General features: G+C 36.7%; 1 protein-coding gene across 8 annotated transcripts in view; it reads left to right on the forward strand.

Annotated features, from left to right (window-relative positions):
• LRRC4C (leucine rich repeat containing 4C) overlaps nucleotides 1–24274 on the forward strand; it is a 503584-nt gene that overhangs the window by 402460 nt on the left and 76850 nt on the right. For 5 of the 8 annotated variants that reach the window (XM_071558643.1, XM_071558642.1, XM_071558645.1 and 2 more), the window contains one exon: nucleotides 575–712. The exons of 1 other annotated variant lie outside the window; for it this stretch is intronic. The gene's annotated coding sequence lies outside the window, so the exon portion shown is untranslated. Of the gene's footprint in view, nucleotides 1–574; nucleotides 713–7103; nucleotides 9007–24274 lie in introns of those variants that run through there. 2 more of the 8 variants (XM_071558641.1, XM_071558648.1) reach the window with 1 other exon arrangement.

Raw genomic sequence — 24274 nt, forward strand, 5'->3', positions numbered from 1 at the left:
CTTATTTGTGTCTTGTAATTTTTCATCCATCTCATTAAGATGAAACTGAAAGATGATTCACTATTTAACATTTCCTATGATGGACAGTTTTAATGGGCATATGGCGATAGAAGGGAGAGGTGAGCACTTGGTGAGAAAATTCAGAGAACCCAAGGTTGAAAAATTATTTTTTACCTAACCTACACCATATTTCAGAATATTTGTGAGTATAAATACAGTGCTTTCTGCCTTCATTCATTGCTAGATCCTAAATTGTTCCCTGACTTTTCATCTATCTAGTTTAAATCAACATCTGTCAAGGTGCATTTATATTACAACACATTCAGGGATCTTAAGTTATTTAATATTAGATATTGTCTGCTAGGGTCCAGAAAAGAATGATAATTATTTAGAGGTGTGAGTTTTTATTCTATTTGCTATCTTATATTTTTCCTATTTGCCATACCTAGTGTAGTGCACATCATATGGTGGTTATCGTGTCATGTCACTACTGTGAAACTTAACTCTCCTTAGTCCAAATAAAGTGAGTCCATCCTCTTTAACGCATTCAATAAGTATTATTTCCATTTTACAGGCAGGTTGGCAGGTGTGCAGAGAATCACATAATCTATCTTGAGATCATGCAAAGACTCTGGAAACACAATTTCAGTAAGTTCTGGCTATAACACTTTTGATGTCCACATCACTAGCTGCAGTCCTACACACACTGAAGGTAAGAAAATAGGTTATCTGTATTATATGCATGGTAGTATTTCAATCTGTTTGAATTTAAATAAACTGGAAAAAAAGTTTACTTTGTTTTCTGTTGGCCAAGGATAGTGATTGAAGAAAAAGAAAAAGAGAAAGGTGTTGGAAAAAAAAATCACTATGAAAGTACATGTTTTTTTTCATATTGACCAATAAAGGCTAAGTTAAAATTTGTTTGATATGTAAAAATGATGACCCAATGTTGGGCATGGAAGATGCTGAAGATATTTAGTTGAAGTAATTTATTTTATATGTACCTGAAAATAGAACTTGAAAATTACAATTATCTCCTTGAGTAATATTATTTATGCCATGAAGCTTTCTTTTTATTTATTTACATTTTTTTTTCCATTTTGGCAATTCTCCCTTTGTAGACAGAATTTCTTTTCCTCCCAGTTTATCGAAATCTGTAATTTTCTTTAGGATCTTGCATGGTTAAAACAAACCATATGCTTTCTGTGATGAAAATTTTGAAATATTCAATGTTACTTTAGCTCGGAAGTTAAAGTGAAGTTTTTTTCCCCATACCAGAATTTCACTTTGAATGTATGCTAAATATGAGGACCAGGTAGGACAATATGGCTGTTAAGTTGTTTCTCAGTAAAGTTTTGAAGCATATGTGGTTAAGATTTTATTTTCAATAAATGAAAATTCTATTTTCTAGTCACAATAACTCAACAGGTAAGAAGAAATTAAGATTCCTGATACATTCATCTCTTTTTCTGAGCATCATACTTTTGCTGTTTAAAATTCACTGAGAGAAATAAATGCTGTCATACTGTAAAGATATTATTTTCAAAGTAATGCATCATTCCTGCCCAAATCTAGTTGTCTATATTCTTAAGTTTTTCCATCTTAAAAATTCAGTTTAAAATATACTGCCCTTCTTTTTCACTCTACTAACATTTTCCAATCTCAATGATTCTATGATTCTGTGATTTAAAAAACCAAATACATATTAAATGGTGTATGAATATAAAATGAAGGACTATGCTCTGTTCTCATCCACACCTGCATTAATCTGGAGGTGCTCCTTTGAAATCAAAGGAATTATTCCTCACTATGGATTGAATTTACAACAGTTTAATGTCAGTGGTGCTCCATTGTGGAAAGGAGAGAATTCATGTAGATTTGAATTCTAAATTAGTGCCTAGGAAAATGAAAGGATTAGAGTCAGATTTTTAAATGTTGAATACAATAGCTAATTTCAGTCAAAGACATTCACATTTTATAAGAAGTTGAAAAACATGGCCATTGACAAGAACTGTAAATTGGAACAGAAAAATATGAAGCCATTCTTCTTGAAAAAGATACTTTGAAAAACTGTGGTATTAAGTCAAAAGAAATTTTGTCATTGGCCTCAATTGAACCAGAATTCTTCAGCTGGGTACAAAGAAATCTTTGGGGGTTTTAAAATATGTAGTTACTTTTGTTAATGTGTGTATAAGGATTATTACTGTAACTCTGTTAAATGCTAGGTACCCTGAATTCATGCTACTAAAAACTTAAAAGTTATTACCAACCCTAAAGAAAGCTTTTGGTTGGACATAATTTCATAAAAGATCTAACATTAGCTATATATGTGTCCTAGTCAGAGTTGTAACACAATTCCAAGAGCAAAACGAGAAGTTTAATTTTTTTTTTTTTTGTAATTTGTCTTTTTCATATTTGTTTTCCTCCAAGCATCATCCATTTTTGACAAAAACACCCTCTGCTAGTTGTGAGTGCTAAACAAATAATTCTTCTAAGCACATAGGTGAATAAGAGAATCTAAAAGCACTTCAGAAAAAAAAATATTTTTACTAGCTAAGTATGAGGCTTCTTACTATCCTTCTATGTAACTTTTTTTACAAGCTATTAAATTACAGAATCATAGAATACATGAGGGTGGAAGGGACCTTTGGAGGTTATCTAGTCCAATCCCACTGCTCAAGAAGGGCCACCTAGTGCAAATTGCCTAGGACCATGTCCAGATGGCTTCTGAATATCTCGAAGGAAGTCTCCACAACTTCCCTGGGAAATCTGTGCCAGATCTTTTTTACCTTCACATTAAAAAAAGTTTCATGACATTCAGAGGGAACCTCTAGTGTTTCAGTCTATGGCCATTGCCTCTGTGCCTGTCACTGGGGACCACTGGCTCCATCCTCTTTGCACCCTCCCTCAACATACATGCAGACAGAATAAGATTCCCCTGAAACTTCTCTTCTTGAGGCTAAATAGTCCCAGGTCCCTCAGCCTTTCCCTATAGGAGAGATGTTCCAGTCTGTCATTTTCATGCTGCTTTGTTGGACTATCTCAAGTCTGTCCATGTCTGTCTTGTACTAAGCAGTCCAGAACTGGAAACAGTACTCCAGGTGAACATGCAATGAACATACAGAAGTTTTGACTATATGGTTCTCTTCAAAAGTAAATAGCAAAATCCACCATTCATTTCCATCTTTACTAAAAAAATAGGTGTTATTATATTATGAAGAGATGAGTTTATTGAACAGCCATGTAGACATCTGTGTGTCAAAATTCCATGTGTGCTGTGGTTTTACCCAGATTTTCCTGAAAGGATAATATATTTTCTTTTATTTCTTCCGAGTAACTATGACCCAGTAGAAATTACCTACAAATCAAAATTTCTCACTAGAACTGTAAAGATCAGACAAAATATGTAAAAATTAATAAATGATGCAGTATCAGTCTGTTGCTAATTTTGATGGTTATGCACCTGATTTTAGTGTTTGTTGTATTAAAGAATTGATCAATAATCAGTGAAATAGCATAAACAGGAAATTAAGTCCTGTAAGCTCTGATTATATTAAAAAGTTCAGAGTCTTTCTGTGAGATTATGTCTGACATATTTTTTGTAGTCTGAGATTTTTAGGACATATTTTGCATGCCTAAATTGATTAATGAGCTAGATCTGTGCAGTCAAAAGTGTATTTGTCAGCAATAATTTTTGTGCCCTTTTGAAAATAGTTAGCTATAAGCAAATGAAAGTACTCCATATGCAAACAGAAAAGTTAAATAAAATAGAAAGAATATTATATTCCAGAATTCCCTTTACGATTTCTTCATTTTTATTTAAAAGGAAAGCAAAGCTGTCACTCAGTTAGGAAAATCTTGCAATTGCTTTTCACTTTGTCTAAGCAAAGAGGTCTGGTTTCACTCTTTTCCTTAAAATTTGGTTAAGCTTCTTCAATTATAATGTTTTTCTACTCCTTTATGTACAGGTCATAATCCTCTTTCCTTGGGTTTTAACCATGTTTCTCTTCTACCAAATGACTGAAAATTGTGAATATCTAGTCTTTTCCACTAGTGTCTTCCAGTGCTAATCACGCAGACCTTCACTTCTATAAATTGCCTTCTCTGTCAGGAAGGAAAAGGTGTTTTATAACAGTCTATTGTCCATGTTTATTGTATGAAGATTTGCTAGTACATACATTTGAGTTTTGTTACCCTCCTATACTCAGGGCTGGGCAAGTGTGCCGCATTATACAAAAAATACAAAGTTCCTTTGCCAGTCTGTGTTTAGTTCTCTTCACAGTTCAGTATTCTGACTCATGGTGATCTTGGTCCATAAGAGGAACCAGGATCGAGTCACCTCTGATGTGTGCTTGGGATTTTGTACCATAGCACCAGTGGCTATTCTGCCTGCTGTATGGTAGCACTGCCAGGGCAGCCCCCAGACAGGGAGGAGACCAGGTAACAGCTGCTCTTAACAGTTGTCCACCTGAATGTGTTCAGAGCTGGGCAATAGGCATGAAGAATACTAATTCCCCAGTTTGTGAAATGAACGGAATGCCCCAGGACATTCCCGTCTCATCCTGTCAGGGCTTGTAAAACATTGCATCGTGTCTCATCTATGGTGCTTTCATTTTGATTATCAGCTCACCATGTTGGATGACTTGTGGAACTGATATGTAAGGAATTGTTTTTCTTGGCCAGAAGATATGCAAAATAAAAGACTTAAGGCAATATACAAATAATATTACTTGGAGGCAACAACATGAAGTACACTGCAGAAAAAAACATAAGACAAGTCTCTACAAAGATAAATTTTAGCCTTTCAATGTTTGATTAATTAATGAGTTATTGTGCCTATGTTTATTAGGTGATAAAGCCTAATTGATGTATTAAAAATAACAAACTTTAAGACAGATCATATCCTAGCATAGTGCATATTACTGTCTTGATACTGGTTTTTTGTTTAGTCCCATCTATGCCAGCAAATATATTGTCATCTATTTAAATACTGTTATCTGTTACAAATGTGTATTTTGATATCATTTGAATGACATAAAAAATAGAAAATGTTCACATTTCTATTGAAAGTGAAATATTAGTTTGTACCAACAGAGATACAGCAGCTTTTACAAATGCTTGTGTCTTCGATTCTGATTAGATGCTTAAAATTTGTGTCTTCTGTATCTGATGCTCATATATTTGTTTAATTCAGTTACAGAAACCTTCACTTTCACTTACAGGCTTAGTAGGAAATTGTTCATGAACTTTTTAAAGAAACAGTAGAGGAAACATATTAGGCTGTGATGTTTTTATTCTTCTGGGGAAAGGAACAACTTTGTAGCTTTTTGGATTTTGAGTAGTAAAAAGGAAAAGACTCTCATAAGATGTTTGTAGGCCCAAAATACACCAGCAGCATCAATGAATCAGACAGGAACAAAATAAGCTCACTAACTGAGAAGAAGATTGTTACTTGTCAGCAACTTCATCTCCTATCACGCTTACAGCCTTTTCCAAAAATCCGAAAAGACTTTTTTAGCATTCTTGAAAGACTGTTAGGTTTGGGTTATCCAAGCACTCAGCTTTTCACCCATTGTAGGTCATTTGTGTTTGCCATTGATTTCAGTAAGATCAGATGGTAAATGATTTAACAGTGATTAAGGGCCTGGTTCCACTTGCTTAATTTATATCTGGTAGAGCTTTCTCACCAGAAAGCTTGTTGAGCAGTAGAATAAATCTGAAAGTCAATGTTAATGATTCAGTAAGTGTTACCTGACTGAACTCAGATAACTTATGGATTTTATAACTTCTAATATGACATGCAACTTAAAAAATTATTTTAATTGCAAGATGCCAGTTTTGCACTGAAACTGAAGTCTAAGTAAGGGTACCAAACATAACTTGACTATTTGAGAGAGGACTGAGCAAAGAGCTAGTTATATTATTATATGCATGGAATAAGTCAGAGTTATTGCTTAATATTTAAAGTTTGCTATAATTAGCATGAAAGCACCTGACATTCTTTTTTGGGACTTGCATGGAGGAGTTAGATCTATAAAAAATTTCTTTCTGATTTTGAGATAGAGAAATGCCAGCACATACATCATCTATATTCTGTTTCCATGAAGCAGATAGCATATCTGGCCTTATACATGCAAAGTTTTCTGTAAAATTTGTATTGAATTTAGGTACCTGAAAAAAATGAGACTCACGCCCAGTTCTGAGCATTTTAGGTAACATAGATAAGTACATCTAACATACCTTGGTAAACAAGGTAAGTGCATAATAAACATGACAGTAGGAGCCCAAATTAGGGAGTCAGTTTAGAAAACTCTGAGATGCTGGGTAGGAGACATTCTAACCTAACTGTGACAGGTTTGATAGATGAGCCTTGACATTTTACTCTTGCATTGTTGTCAGTTAACAGCTCAGTGGAGCTATTACTTAAACTCACTGAAAAAACCTTGAAGCCTTTCAAAGGGCTGTTGCCCTGGCACAACTGCCAAAATGGAGTTTTAGGTAGTTTATACTTGTATACAAGTTTTAAACAAATACTTATTTCTGTAATTAGAAAACAGGTTGTCTTTCCTTGCAAATTATTTCCACTGCTACATTTTTTGCAAAGATAACTTTATACCATTTTTCATATTATTGTCGTGCCTCTGCAGCTGTGACTACAGTTGGTAACTGTGAATACTGGTTGCTCTATACTACTTTTGCAGAGACAACTTTATACCTCATTTCATTTTGCTGTCATTTCCATTGCCTCACTGGCTAGGCTGTTACCTGTGAATATTGGTGGAACTGTCAGAATCAGGAAAGCTTTTAAGAAAATGAGTTTTGACATTCCTTTCCTTAAGATGATCCCCTGTTTTTCAATTACTGCTTTCTGATTTGGAGATTTCTTAAGGTAACCCTGAGTTTGTTCCCAAACTGACAACCAGGTGGCAGCAATGCCACGTCGCAGCAGCTCCTAGCCGGTTTCCCTGACATGAAGTGTTAATGCAATTGACCAATCAGTGCTAAGATGATGGGAGGTAATTGGGTAATTGTATTTCACTGATCACAAGCAGAGAAAAGAAGGGGGGGGGGGGTAAGGGGGGGAGGGAACAGGGGGCAGGAGGGGAAGAAGAGGTGAGGGAAAACAAACCATAAAAGAAAAAAAAAAGAGAGAGAGAGAGGAAGAGGGGAGAGAACGGAAGGGAAGAAGGAGGAGTGTGCCCAGAGAGACTGGCCGTGGGACATTTGCAAATCCTAGGGTGCCACTGAAAGGAGGGGAGTAACTGAAAGCCAGAGCGACTGAAAAGCGGAGCTACCCCCAGCAACAACAACAGTTGCCAGGAGCTGGATATATACATACATGCCTACGTACATGCACACACAGGGAGAATTCAAGCTGAAGCTAAAAGGAGGGAGGAAGCGTTTCGGCTGTGCAAAGGGCTATGCATGTCAGGGATGAAACTAAAAGCTGAAAGAAGCGGCTGCGCTCCTGGGACTGTGTCATCTTGGAAGGGAGGGAGGCAGGCAGGAAGGAAGGAAGAAAAGGGGGAAGATAACTGGCGTGTGGAAGAAGATGGGAGACTAACTCACTGCTGTGAAGAAGAGAAATCCAACTTGTACATCTGAAACATAGCTGGCTGAGCTTGGAAATGAGATCAGACCTGCATTGAAACAGAGAAAGGGAGGAAAAGGGAGGCAGAGATGGGAGAGCTTTTATCCTTCCTGTCTCTCCTTCTCTCTCTCTCCTCAAAGAAGAAATAGAAGTTTATCCATCTCAGTGCTGCTGGATCTGTATATCTGCTGGACAAAAGATGGAGAGGAAGCTGAAATGAAAAGCAAAGGGTGCTTCTGAAATTTACAGCTAAGAGGACGAATCACATCTTCCCGGGTGTCTTTGTGCCCCACTGGGGGAGTTTTAACATCAGAAGGATTTTGAGAAGGGGGGCGAGGGGGGGCAAAGGCGAGAGTGGGCGTTAAAAACACTCGTCCCAAGTGTTTAAAAAATAACGAGGTGATGGTTTTATTTTTGACAGCTGGTGGGAACCTTGAATTTTTCTCTACTCCCTCTCCTTCATTTCATTTAATGTGAAATTATAAAAATGCAGAGGAGTTGAAGGGAAGGGAAAAGGATATAACGTGGAGTTTGAAACAAGGAGAGGGTGCTGATGCTGTGGATTGCTGGCTTCTTGCCGAAATCAAAAATCCAATTGCGCACTGGGTTGTGATTGGAAATCTAATCAGATCTTTGGAGAGGGGGGAGAGAGACTAAAAGTTTATTGTTTTGACAGACAGAAATAAAAATTTAAATGCAAAAGTAGATTCTTTCCTAAAGGAGTGTGGAGGAATAGAGAAAAACAAGAATGGGAATCCCCATTCTAATGTGGAGACATATGGATTGGATAACTGATAGTGCAGTAAAGAAGGGAGAAAAAGAAAATTGCCTGGCAAGATCTGGATCTTAAGTGTCACAACAAAATTACATTAAAAGAATACAGATGGAGGATTGCTTAAAAAGAAATACAGCCCTTTCTGCTCTTCAGAGAGAAAACAAATAGCAATGGGGAGCAGCGGAGCCAGAGAAGCAGAAAACATCAGAAAAAGGAAACTAAGCAAAGGATCCACAGTGGAATGAAAAGTTTCAGAAAGGAGAAGGACCATCCATTTTCTGCAAGGATTTTTGTTTTTTTTTCCTCTTATGTTAAACCTCTATTCTTCAGTGAAGGCAAAATCAACATTATCATTACAACAATTTTAAGCAGAAGAGTTGAAAGCCACAGAGAAAATAAAGGACAGAGAAGAAGAAAGTAAAATTGCCAGAGGGAGAGAGTTCAGCAGTGTTGGGTTGGATTGGCACCTGTATGGACTGAAATTTCTGGGAAATTGCAATTGGATATCCTTTGTTTTTCTTTCCTTTCTTGTTTATAATTTTGATTTGGTTGCTGAAATGAAATAGTTTTCTAACCCCTCCCCCACCCGGGGTTTTTCATAATCACTTGGATTTCCAGCTGGATAGTCTTTGAGGATACAGTGAGTACACTTTCCATTTTAATATTTTTTGGAAAAGGAACTATGCCTCTTTGTCTCTCTTCTTTCATCCTTATCCCTCTTTTCTTGGTCTTTTCTCCCACCTGAATAGAGAATCTTACTGTATTTTGATAATGGCTGCAGGGGGGTGGTTGGGAAGAGAGAACGAATGAGGATAGAAATGAATTCTCACAGTAGCTCAGATTCCTATTAGTAAAATTCGAGCCTTTGTAGGATGTTGCAGGCACCTGCCTCTGTGTCTCTATAGCGTGTGTAAATGTTCACTAGCAAAGAAATCTTGAAAACCCTTGCAGTAGTGGGGGGTGCTGCCTGATTGCCCAGTCTCTACAAACGGATGTGAGTTGCATAGAATTTGATCAACAGAGGGGGTTTATTTATTCAGTAAGTGTTTAAAATAGTTGAGGGCTGTAATTTGAATGCTGATATCCAGTCTAGCATTGCAGATCAATATGGTATATTAACAGGAAAAATTTGTAATCAAGCAGGGAGGATGGCTTTTGTTGGGAGTGTGGGGGGTGTAGAACAGGGGATTTTAATGGATTTTGAGGAGGCAGCTCTGAGAGAAATGACACATTTTACACTCCATTGCTAAGGAAGGACAGTAACAGCCAGAGAGAGGATATTCTTCTATTTGAAGGAGAGTTTAGGAAACTGCTATACTAGCCACCCATGCCCTCCAGATCTCCTAGGAAATTCTTTGTGATTTTGTGGTGAATCTTTCAGGGTCCCCCAGGACTCTCATGGCAGTTGCAGGAGATTTACTTTGATTGACAAGCAGTGAGAGGATACTGAGGTGTCAGATTTTTGTTACTATGCTGATAATGACAATAATTTAAAATTGGCTTGTAGATGGTGGGATTCACAGATCAGCAATGATGTGTAACAGACCAATAAATATCTCTCCCTTCCCAGAGAATTGTTGTGTTGGGGGTGTGAAGTAAAGGGAGGGATAACATGGTGTTTAAAATAGAGGTCCATGTTTTCCTGTGGGGAAGAGTGATACTTCCGTCCCCTCTCCTGGTATGACTGTGTAGCTTGTTGGTAGCGAGTTTTCTCTCTTTCTTCCCCTTCTATCCTTCCTCACCTCTGCCTCCTTCAACCTTGGCCTTCACAAGTAAAGGTTCCAGGTGAAGGTATTAGGCCAAAACAGCTGAAGAATGAGAGGGAGAAACAGCTAATTAAATGAGCCATTGAACAGAAAGGGATTTTTTTTTTTGGCAGGCAAGGTGCAGAACTAGCTTTGCCACTCATTTTACTTTTCTCTAGCTGCAATATTCTGGAGAAGGGAAGAGAAGGCAGGAGTGGAAGAAGTGTTGGCAGAGCCAGATTTTAGCACTTTTTTTTTTCTGACAGCATTTCTCACTTCACAAGCTTCCCTCATGAAACAAAACAGAGCTCTAACTTCCCTGGATAAATACACAAATAAATATTATCATCCTTCTCCTCTTCCCCCTCCCCCCCCCCCCCCCCCCCTTCTTCATTCACTTACATCACTATTTTTACTTCATGTAAATGTCCTGAATCTTTTGGCATAATGGAAATGAGAACTGCCTCTCAGAGGTGTGCCATGTGCTTCTGTTTGGAGGTCATGCCCCTTAAACGTTGGCTACTTGAAAAGGATTAAGATTTAGGGTTCAATTCTGTTCCTAAGGAAATCTCTGGGAGTTTTTGTTTGGCCACATGAACAAATCAGACCCTTTGTACTGTTGTGTTCAGAAAAAGAAGGAAGCAGGCACAGCAAAAACTGCTCCTTCCAGCTCCAATGGCTCTCATCTTTCTCAGTAAAACTAAATCATTTCACTATGAAGTGCTTCAGCCTCATTTATTTCTCTGGGCTCTTATTTCCTGGTGGGATATTAAATGGGTAATAAGTTTTTCAGCATCTGAAAATAAGTGCAAAACTCTCTTGTCCGTTGCTTCATATTCCTTTGTAATGTCTGTGCTCTGTTGTGGGCTACACTTACATCAGCAGTTACAGTAATAGAATGCTAAATTTATGTTAAGCTGCAGCTCACTAATTACTAAAAGAAAAGGAAGCTGGCTAAGGAAAAGGTATTTCCAGGCTTTTCCCTGGGTTGCTGTCAAGTGAACACATAAACAAAAAATTTGATAGTGCAACTCCAGTGTTTGACAATAAAAAGCTGATATGGGTGCCCCTTTTGTTTTGTACAGTATTTTCTTGATGTGATAAGGAGGCACTGGGAAAATTTAGTCACAAATTTGGACTGAAATAGGCAAACCTTGTCAGTATAAAAAGCCACGGATGCATGTCTGCTTCCAAAGAGGCAACAGTTTCACACTTCAGTGAATCATTCACTTAATACAGTAGCCAAAAGACACATGGAAGAGCCCAGAGTTTAACTCATTCAATGTCAAAGTGGGAAGAAGTATAGCGTTTCTTAGCTTTTGTGCTGTGGCTTATCCAGGGCCCAGGGGGCTAATCATAAAATAAATAGCCAAAACCATTAATCCAAACATCCAGCTAAATGAGGAGCAACAAATCTCAGTCGGAGGCAAGTGTTGGCTTTGTCCATGTGTCTGGGCACAGGTGTATTGTTCAATAGTATGGGCTAGTACTGCGGAGTGTCTCCTCTTCAAACCCTCAACAGTCTGCATGGTAGCAACCACAAGCAACGGGGATTTTAGCACTGTACAGGGAACCATTATGTTCATATTTATGCTATAAATTTTTGTACAGAATGAAAGATAAAGCTATATTCAAGGGCCCTGCTCTTTTTGTTCTAATTGTTTTCCAGAAAGTCAGAGATCACATACCTCAAACTTCAGGTATTCTTGGCAAACTGTAAGTTAGTAATGCAAGGAGGTGTCTAGTCTGTGTCTTTTCTCATGTCAGGAATGATTTACACTGATCTAGAATTGAAGCAGGTTCAGTTTGCTGGAGCGGCAAATTTTGTGTCACAATATCCCCCAGCCTGATGCCCCTGACAAGTGAAAAATGGACTTTAAGATTAGGTGAGACCCAAGAAAAAATGCTCTAGATGTGAGCCAATACCAGCAAGTGTGGAACTGGTAGAAAACAAAGGGATTGCAGAGGTGTTGCAATGGCTTCCTATATATAGGAATATATGTATTTATATACAAACAGATATTTAAAATTATTTGCCTGTGACCTAAAAACCTATCACCCATTTGACATGAAGATTCTTGCTGTTGCAGTATGAGGCAGGAAGATTTTGAATGGGGCTCAGAACAGGATTTTAGCACATTTTGAGAGAGCTAGATGCTGTTGAAAACTCACAAGTGAGGCTATCCAAGTTAGAGTATATTCACTGGAGGAGTTTACTTTGCACAGCAGAAGTGTGCAAATGCATCTATCTTGGTTTTGGTAGAGTGGCTTCATGTTGGCTTGGAGATATGCCTTTATTTCTGATGGCTAGTGAAGGAATGAGGAGGGAGGGAATGGTCTGGAGTTAGTGCTGTTTTCATTCTGGAATAAGAATTACTCTGAAGATATGCAATTAACACCAACTAAGTAATTTCTAGAGTAGTCAAGCTGACTGGACTTTTATCAGAAGCCTTTCATCCCATTGCCAGCTGCTCTGTGAAAATCATAGCGGAAAACAAGTCTTCTTCAGCCCACACAGGACTACCCAATGAGAAGGATTTAGTGATAGCAGGAGCCATGCTGGCCTGGAAGGTAGCCTTGCAGCATGCTTGAGTCTAGCAGCTTGGACAAGGAGCTGCCCTTGGAAAGGATCCTGCCTCTACTTCTTGTAATGGCAGAAAATTTGGGGTGTTAGCTTTTGACATTTTATTTAATGATGTTATTAGGGAAAAAAGGGTACCTATTATTTGACTATACTATCACAGTCATTTTTTCTCCTAAGTGGTAGAAATGGGGACACAAGATGGGAGATGAGTATGCTAGTGGTATGTTTTAATTGCATGTTCATAAACTGCAATACATGGAAGTGAATTAATGCATAGTTCCTGGTAGGGGGCCTGGATACTTTGCTATCTCTTAGTGAAAAAGGCAAAAATCAGACACTTGTGCATGCACACAATAAAAGAGAAACAGGATTTACATTTTGTATCCAAGGAAGCAAGAGCAGAATCCTGCAGGGCTTTCTATTCATTGTTTAAATGTTGCCATAGCAATATCTCAGGGCACAAGTTACATGTTTTCCACTTCTGCAGTTTAGCTTTCCTTGTTCCCTGTCTTATTCTCTCTCTCTCTCTCTCTGTTTCTCATAATATTCTAAACAACTAGGAGTATCTCCACAGAACTTTGCACAGCAAAAGGGAAAAGGTGTTTGAAGGCTGCAGTATCTGATGGTATATGCCTGTCTGTGTGTTCTTCAGTGAGATTTGCTAATATATTCAAAACCCATTTGGAGGAAATTGTTGAATAAAGTGGGATGTGAGACTCTTGTTGTTAGGACATTGAGCATATTACAATATTTTGTGTAGTGGTGATATGTTAATTGGATAGCTGCAGGCAAGCAAAGTGTAGCAGTCTCTGGCAATTAGAAACAACAATGAACTTCCCAGGACTGAATCTATTCCTTGGGCAGATTAAAACCGTTTTAGGTATATACCAGAGCTTGTGTAAATTGAAATCCTAACATCAGTGTAACAAGTCTCGAAGTTCTCTTTTCATGGTGCTGAGACAAGATTTACCCTTGCTGCTTGTGAAAGGGAGAGAGGCAGCATTAGACCACTGAATAAAATCTAGCACAGTGTTTGCTGCAGAGCTTGTACTTGTTATGTCAGGACTGTGGGGAAGCAATATAACCAGGAACTAGGAGAATTAAAAAGGAAACCAACTAACTCCAAAACAAAGCAAAAAATTCCGACAACAATTATTTCACTTGCAGCTAGATAAAGCTTACTCAGAAGTATCACTGCAAGATAAATAAATGATGTTTTGTCTGCAAACCAGCAGGCAATTCAGACCTCTCTGTTTTTGAGGAATCAGTTATTTGACAGCTATGGGTTTCATACAGTTTTGTGTATTAAAATAATCCTTGGAAATATGGATGTGATTTCCTTCCATGTTTGTATGGACAGTATAGTATGAACTGACCTCTGGAAGGCCCAGAGTTTAGTGCTTTTTCTTCACTATTCATATAAGAATGATTGCTCTAAGAGTCAGACCTGTTCCTGAAAACCAGTGAAGTAATTTGAAAAAAGTGCTAGTGTTGTTTGACCTGTAACATATTTTAATTTTGTTTACAAATCTTTCTTCACTTTCATGTCAATAATCTCTTCATTCACATGCCATATTACATGGGAAATAAAGCCAAGCACATAAAGAGCCTTTCATCAATGTAGGGGGTGCAGCATGAGTCATAACAGCACAGGTTTCTTCCCACTGCTTATCACAGCACCTTAGTCATGATTTTAATCAAGAGACTGTTTTAAGACCTTTATCAGGCACTAACTCTAAAGTTCATGTACTTTTAACTTACTCTGGAATCTTTGAGATGGGAAAAAAGGTAGTCATCTGTGATGGGAGTACTCACCTCACTTCTCATGCACTGTCCTAGTGCCCTGTCACCAAATTACTGAAGATCATGAGATTTAAATTTCTTGACTGAAACCTAAGGTAGGGAGGAGGGTGTGAAAGTTTCATCATATTGGATCTTCATCAGCTATAGACCAACATTTTGCTTTCTTATTAATCTTCAAAACTAACTATTAATGGACTATTCATGAAAGGAACAGTCTCTCTGTAAACTGATATAAATGAGAATTCTGTCTTGCCAAGAATTAATTAAAAGGATTGGGTTTTTTTATTCAGTAATACCCATTTTTCTGTCCTCATTCAGCATTGTAACATGTATGAGCTAGTCTGTTTTGTAGCAATACTTCTATGCAACTGGTTTCATTCCTTTTTAATTTCTTTTTCTTTTGTCATTGTGAGATGATAAACTCAGTTTTGCTTCAACTAATCTCAGTTGGATCTTTAGTAATTATTTTGGCAGGAGTGATCCTGCTCTGTGTTTGTTTGTGCTGCTTTTTCCTTATTTCCAGAAACAAACAATAGACGAAATATTCATACTTACAGACAAAAAAAGATGATGCGAATACCATTTTTCAATTAATATGCCATAAACTTCATAATTTCAAAATATCCCATGTTCCTTTGCCACCCCTGCTGACATTCCAGGTGTTAATGCTTCTATGTCATCAGTGCGTAATGTAATAATTGATTAATTAACTTCCTGACACAGAAAACCCTCATTCTATATTAGCAAACCCAGCTATTTTGTAAAATTTCATATTTTAGGGCTGAATTCTCAGTCACAGTTAGGATGGTGTTATCTCTGCGTATTGCCTATTCACATCAATAACTGAATATTGTGGTGTCATAATTAGTTTAACAAAAAGGCTGTACTTTACCTTTTAAAAGCTAGAAGAGGTTCTACAGGGACAGAAAAAGGGTTAAGGAACCATAGTTTTCCTTCCCTCAATGCATGCAAGCTTCAAATGAAGTGTGCCAAAATGTATTCAATTCCATGAGCTTCTTTGCTGAAGGGCATAGATGTTGTGTTAAGGGTTCTTTACTTAGCTGTTTGGTTTTACAAGAATTTTCTTTGCCACTACTCTGTTTGTGAGCCCTTACTGGACAGGCAGGTTCTTTTACAAGTGGTTGTATATTATTTTTCCAGGAGAAAGCTTTTCTATTTGTTCCATCCTTTAAAGAACTGAGGTTCATTTTTGTTAAATTTGTTGATGACACAGCTACTAAAGGGGATAGTGACCCTGTTAGCCTTTCAGGTTGCTCATATGCAGTGCACAGTCTACTACTTCAATAAGAGTTTTATTGCATTTAATGCCCTTGTGAATTTTGACTGTATATGGTGCAGGGAATTAAAGCCATAATGGATTTCTCCTTTGAACTGGAAAGAGGTTGAGAAGCCTCACCTTCAGTGAATGTTCATGTTGATATCCTTCTTTCTGTAATGTACATTTTACTGAGTAGTCTGGCCCTAAAGATTGAGTTACATACATTAAGTAAAGGCCTGGAGGTATCTGTTAAAGACTACTGAATCAAACCATAGCAGAGGATGACTTAGTCCTTAGGTCACTTTCCATAACATGTGGAAAAAATAATTATATTTTTTAATCGGAAATTTCAGGTTTGGGGATATATATGAAAATATCATTCAGCAGTAGTAGAATGTCATTAAGAGCTGCAGAGAAATATAGATAATAAATTCCTATCACAAAAGGCATTGCATCTAATTTAAAGTATCATCCAGACAAGATTTTTTTTGTGGCAAAGAAAGATGAAGTTGATAATTGCCTATGGCAAATCAAAGATAAAAAATAGCCAATGCCGCTGCTTCAGAAATACCTATCTTCTAGACCTGAGGAAAATTATAAGAAAAATTTATTGGAAAGGTCATATAAACAGAAGGCTGTGAATATAAACTGGACAGTTTCTAGAAATATGTTATTTTGACATAGGAAAACACAAATAATAAAAGAATTCATGTTTGACTATACGTCTGTCTTTGATACAAGGAAACTGAAGTAAAAATTTAATAATTAAACAAACTAATATATCGTAGGGAAAAAAAAAAGAGGACATCATATAACCCATATTTAAAAAGTAAGGTATAAAATGAGTACAATTGATCTGATAGGAGGGAAATGTTATGGTTCTGTGATAATCTTAGAATACACCAGAAATAAGGGACTATTGCTGTTCCTTTTGCAGTTTTTATTGGCCACATTCTACGAAGAGTTATTGCCAGTAGTAATGCATAACTGCCAGAATAATTCAATTAATATTTCTACTCAGTGTCATCTGAAGTATGTATCTAGAAAACAGTCCAATGATACAAGTTGGTAGCTATTGACCATTTAGCCTGACATAATATTTAGGCAAAGTAACAGAAAATACAACACAGAATTCAACCAATAGACACTTAAGGCAGAGAAAAGTTTAATGGCAATAGTATGGCATTATGAGAAGTATTTTCTTTCAGCCAAACAATTTGACCCTTTCATACTGAATGGCTGGTAGATAGAAGTTACCATGGAAATAAAGTGCACTCAACTTTGAAGAACATTAAGATACTTAAGTAGTTTAGAAGCACTGGTCAGATATTCAAAATTAAGTTTTGTGAAGAAATTTGTTTGGATAGATTATATAGATATTGTAACTATTTTTACAATAGTTGTGTCCATGTTCTAGACAGATCAACAGAAAATTATGCTTTATGTCAGTGTAGACCCCTCAGTTAGCAGAATGACCTAGGTAAGAGTGGCTGTTTAGATGGGTATGTGAGGGTAAACTGTGTCAATAAGGTAACTGAGCTGAGAGTACATTTCCTGAAACTGATAATGCTAAAGAGGAGAATGAAACCAAAAAGAACCCCAAAAATGCTAAACTATAAAATAAACAAAAAGAAAAACAACAACACAAAGAAACAAAAAGCCTCTCCCCAGTAGCCAGTAAAAATCCCAAAAACTTATGAAACCAAGCTTGGAAAAAAGTGTATAAAAGAAACATGAAGCTTTTAAAGTATGAATGGCTGGGCAGGTTAGAGAAACAGAGCAAAAATACTTGTCTGATGTTGCCAGACATTGACCGATTTCAATGCAGTCTTTGGCTTGGTCTGATGAAGCTCCCTCTGTACTGGATACTGCGAGAAGCCAGCATGCAGCTGGTGGAGTTGCTGCACAGGGAGCAACATGTAAGGACCCAAACCTTGTGAAAGCATACATGAACTGCGAATGCTTTCTTCACAGCCTGTCCACTAGCAGGTGGCACGGGATCACACAGAGGTGAACTACCATGTCTTGAGAGGTGGAATGAGCAAGCAGGAGCACCTATGCTCCCAGATGTGTGTATATGCTTGTATCCAACATGGCCTGTGAGGATAGCTGAGTGATACTACTTTGCAACATTAATTATATAAAGGTGCTTAAGAGATTATAGGTGTTTATTATAATTTTCTAAGTATCTAGTATGCCATCTTGTACGTACCTAGTGGTTTATTTGTTTTATTTTTGATCCTGAGCTGCCAGTGAGTGCCGGTTAATTAAATGTTGTTGGCTATAGCAGTATGATTTAAATCACATGAATTAAGAAGCTTTTCCTTGAGACTGTGTTGGCAATTTGATAAATAAGATAGGCATACTGAGTGATACTGAATGCAAAATGCTACATATAAGAAAGATATTCAGAATGAGGGATGTTCATCTGTAAGAACCAGCTCAAAAGGATTTGCAATTACAACAGGCAAGAATTTCCACATGAGCTCCCACAGTGATAGTGCTAAAAAGAACTGTCATGCCAAAGAAATAGAATAGTGATTTTAACAATGTCAGTTGGGAAAACTGGAATGGTGTTTACATTTAATTTTGTCAACATTTTAAGAATTTTGTTGAAAAGAATGGAGAAACAAAAATATTAAGTGATGAATAAAAAGGAAAAATCACTAATATTAGTCTATTTATTAAGAAACTCAAGGACTAATATGGTTAGATTTTGAGGAAAAAACCCAGATGTTTAAATGTTTTGTAATATAGCAAATAAAATTCTAAGAAGAAGCAATATATAGAAGAAGAGGTTGCATAAATTGAGATTTGAAAGTAAAGGTAGAATTTGAATCTTAAAAATAATTTAAAATTTTTAAAATTCCTGGGGAACTTTTATTTTCACTCTTTTGGAGTCCTTGTACACAAATGTCTTTATGGAAGACTGCTCTAGTGAAATGTGCGTTATTGTGTTTTGTATGTTTCGATATTCAGAAGGGCAGAGTAGATGATTCTGAGATCCCTGTACTCATCCTGTGGCTCTTCAGGTAGAAGGAATGTTGCCTGGGTGTCTATAACTAAACTTCCAATCATGTCATCAACAATATGTCTAGCTTGCAATGTGCAGAACACCCCAAAGGATTTTGTTATGCAGTCCATCATTCCCTCTCTGGTGAAAGAGCTGTCAGAATGATGCCTAAATTCCTGCAAAAACTGTCAAAATAACGTTAGTGGAGATAGATAGGTAAGTAGCCTTTCTTTACAAGCTTTTAGGTGTACACTGAAGTATGCACACACATGTTCAGGGATGTTACAGTTTTTATAATTTCCAGTAATTAGCATGTATGATCACTATAATCAGCCCTTGGTTCCCATTTCCCCTGGTGCTTACCCTCAGAAAGCTCAGAACTGTCCCTTGGAGCCTCTTCAAGGGCTCTGGGCCTTCTCTTCTGTTTTGTCTTCAAGCTATCTTGCAGGTGCTTTTCCAAAATACTGTGTCCTTAGCAAAGCTCAGAAATGTGTGAGAAAAACATGCAGTGACTTCGGAACACCATCTAAAAGTGTGAGCAATCCAGGAAAATGTACATTAATTCTAAAATTCTAAAAAGTCTACTAAATACACTAAAATTCCTTAGGCATCAAGAACACCAAAGAAGTTTATGGGTGATCTGCTGCTTTGTGACAATACTCTGATTTAGTCTCAGTACCTCAGACTTCTGCTTAGCTGGTAACATGTCTTTTGAAGTCTGTGAATTTGTCAAATCTGAAGTGTTCTATAGAGATTAGTTTTGAAGGCTGTGCTGAGGGTGAACAAATACCATGTGTATCTACTTTTCCACTCAAACCGCTATCTGCTAACTTATCTATGTGACCAAACTTCTGCATCCTTCATAGTTCTCTCCTTAGTGTAGAGATTTGCAAACTTTAGGTGTACTTCTGAATCACTGTCTTTTCAGTAACATGGATCTCCAGCCTGAAGAAGATCATTTATTTAAGCTGACACAGGAGTTCAATATTTAAAACCAAGCAAATTTATTGTCTCCAAGCTTTTAATTAGTTTAGGCTTCCAATATGAATCCAGATATGTGCTTTTGTAATAGTTGATCTTGGTGCCAGACTTCTTTCCAAATCTGAAATGGACTAAATATAGAGGTGGCAAAGTTGGTATATCCTTCTGTTTCTCTTTGCTTAGAGGATACTAAAGATTGCTCTGTCCACATCTTTGTCTTTCTGTGACTGGTTGCTAAGCGTTTCAGACTAGAAATGTGTTTTTCTATCTTCATAAAGCAGCTCCGTTTGTGGACCTGATTTTACTTGGTTATTCTTTTGCTAATGCATGTTCTTGGTTTGGGAAAACACAGAAGAGCAAAGAACGAAGTGAACATTGCCCTGCATCTCTGCTAGTAGCTAGTGGTAGTGCAGATTGAAATTATGTGCAGTCTCAGTGGGCTGTCTTCTCCTATTTCTAGTTACTCTCCATCTTTCTTGGACACTGTTCTAAATTCTTCTGAAAAATTTGCTGATGGAAATCTAAAACAAATATCCATATTTCATACTTACTGGTGAGGTAGGTGTTCACTTTCTCTGTTTAGTTTTATAGTCCAACTCAATTTTTTAATATAAATTATTTTTCCTGCATTCATCAGCTCTCCTGGACTATGGGGCAATTTCATTGTGACAACTGAATGTAGTTAGCCTGAGAGATCATGGAATGTGGGAAAGTGTTCTCTGAGGTAGCGAAGAGCATTCCTAACATTAGGAAGCTCAGGGCTAAGTTAGAGACAGTTATACTTCTAACCTTTCTTTTCTGTATTCTTCTCCTTTTTGCACCCTTTACTGTAACCTTGCTTTGAATAGATTACCTTACTTTTGCAGGAATTATAAAAATGAATTTAATGATCTCACGTGCTTGCTTGTGGGAGAAAATGTGGATCACGTGAGTGTAATAGGCTAACCTGCACTGAGCTTGCACTAAGATTGTTGGCATAGTTACTGCATATTATTATACAAAAGCTGTTAATATTAAGAATGTCTGTCTGGGTAGTCAGTGTAGTAATCAGTATTTTGAAAATTCATACCCTATCTCAAATCCTCACACATTATTCTGCATGTATGCTCCATATAGTGTAGTCCTGGATTTTCAAGAAAGGAGGTTACATTTACCTTACTGCTCCCTTATAGCGCTCCCACTGAAACCAGTAAATTCCCTGGGTACTGAAATCCTCCCAGACCGATTGTCTAAGATAATGCTCTTTTAATGTTATTTGTAATCTGAGCTCCCAGAGCATTTTGTGATTTCATGAGGTGCCCTTCTTTACATAACCCTAATTTTCTTGTGCACACTTTATGCAGTCTTTCATGCCTTCAATTTTAAATCAAATAAGAAATGAAATAAGTATAGCTAAAGTTTGGTATAAACTTTTCATTACCTTATAGCAATAGGTGAACATATGGGAGTTGAAAAACCAAGGCCTAAGTCTAGTAGACACTTTTTGGGATGGTCCTTTTCTCTCTCCCAGTCCCTTCTCCAAATTATCTTGAGAGAGAGAAACTGCTTGTCAAACCATTGACCTACCCTTGGACCAGCCAAATGACTACAGAGACCAAAATGTATTTGGTTTACTTACTAAGAAAACTATTTTTGACTATGCTGCTCCTCACTTCTTGACTAGAATTCCTTATGGATATTGTCTGTTAATAGCTCATCTCCTCCCAGTGTACAGAAGCATTTTTTCTCATGTTGAGCTTCCAGGGAGTACTTTGCTACCAGAGGTCTCTTGAAGACTAGGACTGTCATTGAATGATCATGGCAATTGAGAGAGGCATCTGAGGAGACTGGAGGAAAGCTAGTAGTTGCCTATTTCTGAGCAATTCTCTAGTTCTTTTTAATGAAATGTTAAAAACTAAGATACTGCGCTGTTCTTGCAAGTTTTTCCATGCAGATGGAGCTATGGAACAAAATGGAACTTCACTGAAACTAAAGCAAATTCTATATTGAGAAACAAATGTACTAGAGAAGCTGTCAGTTTAATTTCACTGGTATGATCTGAACTACTTTCACTGCTACAGCTATATATTCATATCAATGTTTGTATGTGTGTTTAAGTGGATATATTGCTCTTGAAAGTTTGGGAGTGTATTTGGCCTTATGACTTACTAAAGTGATGATTTTTTGCACAGGTGGTTGCATTGCAGAAAAGCTAGGAGAGGAATAGTAATTTACATATATATGTTATATATATGTTTAGCCAAGTGCCTGCTTCCATATATTTTTTTTTTTCTCTAGGAATGGAATATAAATCTCTACACATTGGTTATGTAGCTTTCAGATGAATTATAACTGACTACATGGCAGCTAGGTAAAAAAGTACTAGCTTTCAGAAAGGTTTAAGAATAAGGTTTTTTTCCCAAACAAGTAAAAAAAAAAGTATCACCCACCTCCCAAAAGCAAGAAAAAATATCAGATCTTGTTTCACATCTTTCCTCACTATCACTTCAAATTATACCTTTTAAAGAGAAAATGCAATTAGGAGATATATTTAAATATAGTAGAATGGACCGTCTTTTGTACTATAGTGGTCACCACCAGAGATTTCTTAACTCTGACCTTTCTGTGGCCTGTTACTCATTTTCTGAAATAAACTGCACAAATTGTATATACCCCTTTTTATGTCTCTGTAACTTAAAAGAAATCACTTTGAATTGAACAAACAACCAAAATATTCCTTCTCTGAAGTTAAGGAGGATCACAGACCTACCAATTTTTACCCTTAAATATAGATAATTGCAAATATAGACTTATTCAAATATTGTTTGATATTCTAGCTCTAACCACATAAATAAGGAGTATTGAAGCAAAATCTTAATAGGCTTCCTACATATTTTACACCAAATTTTTTTTTTATTTTTCCCAATTGGTACAGTAGAATGGTTGAAAAGCATAATGCCCAAATTATTCCTCTAAACACTGTGAAATTTTACCTATTTTGTCAATGTTTTCAATTGTCAATGTTCACAAACATTAAAACTATAAAGCTCTTTATGTTAAAATTTATAACTTTTGTTGCTTCCACTTGAATTGATGTGTCAACTTCTTACACATTTATTAGATGAACCGCTTCCTACTGATGGATGGCAGCTTTCTATAGTACCCCATGAATATAGAGATTTCCTTTTTTGCCTTGAATCCAGAAAATTAATTTTTTTTTTAATTTTGTCTTAGTAGAAGATTAAGATCAACTCAAATAAGCTGTCAAAGTTTTAGACAGCTACTTGCCAAATATAATAAATATCTGCAAGTGGCTATAAGAATTCTGGCTGTGTTAAGACCTAGGACCTGATGCAGCTAACATTATCATTTGTTGAAGGTATTTAGTCATGGCAATACTTGCTTTTTGTCTCTTATGATTAGTTTGCTTATTGAGTCATGGCAAACATGTAAAGAAAGGTCCAAAGTCAGCAACTGGTGTTACGCAGTGTTATTGAAATGGTAATGATATCCTATCATCATCTTTCAACCTAATCTCTAGTTATGCAGACACTCATTCCCTCCCTTCTCTGCAAATAAGCAGATAGAGAGTATATGGTCTTTGAAATGTGACTCAGAGGTCAAGAGATTTAGAGTCTCAGGAGGAAAGTGAAATTCAAAGCTAAGGACAATTTATAGTGACCAACCTGCCCCTGGAAGCCTCCCAGCACAAGCAAAGAGCTTTGTGATGGCTCGATTTCTCACATTGTCAGTTGCCATGAGTTTGCATAGGAAAGCATGTCTGGTACTAATCTAGAAATATTCTAATGAGTAAAAACTCTTTTATTTGGGAGAGAATTTTCACGATCAGATCTTTGACTGAATGTAATGTTCCCAGTATGCTATGCCTATACATGAATCACTGCTTATAATTTTTTTGCTGCAAATACAGTAAAACAAAATTTTATCTGACATTGGGTAGGGAAAAAACATAGTGTTATGTTCCTTCCCCCTTTTTTTTTTTAATTTCACTTTTAATTTTATTTTTGTTTTTCATTTTATTTTTTCCTTATGACAGTCTATGGAGGTAACAACACAATTAAAACATGGAAATCGATACCACCTGCATGCTTGCCTTTGCTTGGCACATTAAGTGTTTTTTATGAATTTAATTTAACATAGACTCTTTCTTTTGGTGTCTTGGTACTTTGAGTAGCTTTGATGAATAGCTTAATCGTTTATTGATCTCATAATTATTCTGTTCTTTATTCCTTCCTCCTCCTCCCCACCCTCCCTTTACCTTTATTTCATCATCTTTTAAAAGTTCTGTAAAAAGTTTACATTGTCAGAATTCCTTATCAAAGTTTTGTGCATTACTTAAATTCTATATTGCTAGAATGACTAGGATAGAAGTTACACAGAGGTACCTCAACAGTTAATTAACCAAATAAAGGAGGAATTGTCCACATGTTCAGAATTCATTTCTCACACTGGAGGCAGGAGATAGTTTTTGCAACAGGCTATTCCCACGGAGTCATATTTATT

Source organism: Pithys albifrons, chromosome 6 (assembly GCF_047495875.1).
Source record: "Pithys albifrons albifrons isolate INPA30051 chromosome 6, PitAlb_v1, whole genome shotgun sequence".
NCBI lineage: Eukaryota > Metazoa > Chordata > Aves > Passeriformes > Thamnophilidae > Pithys > Pithys albifrons.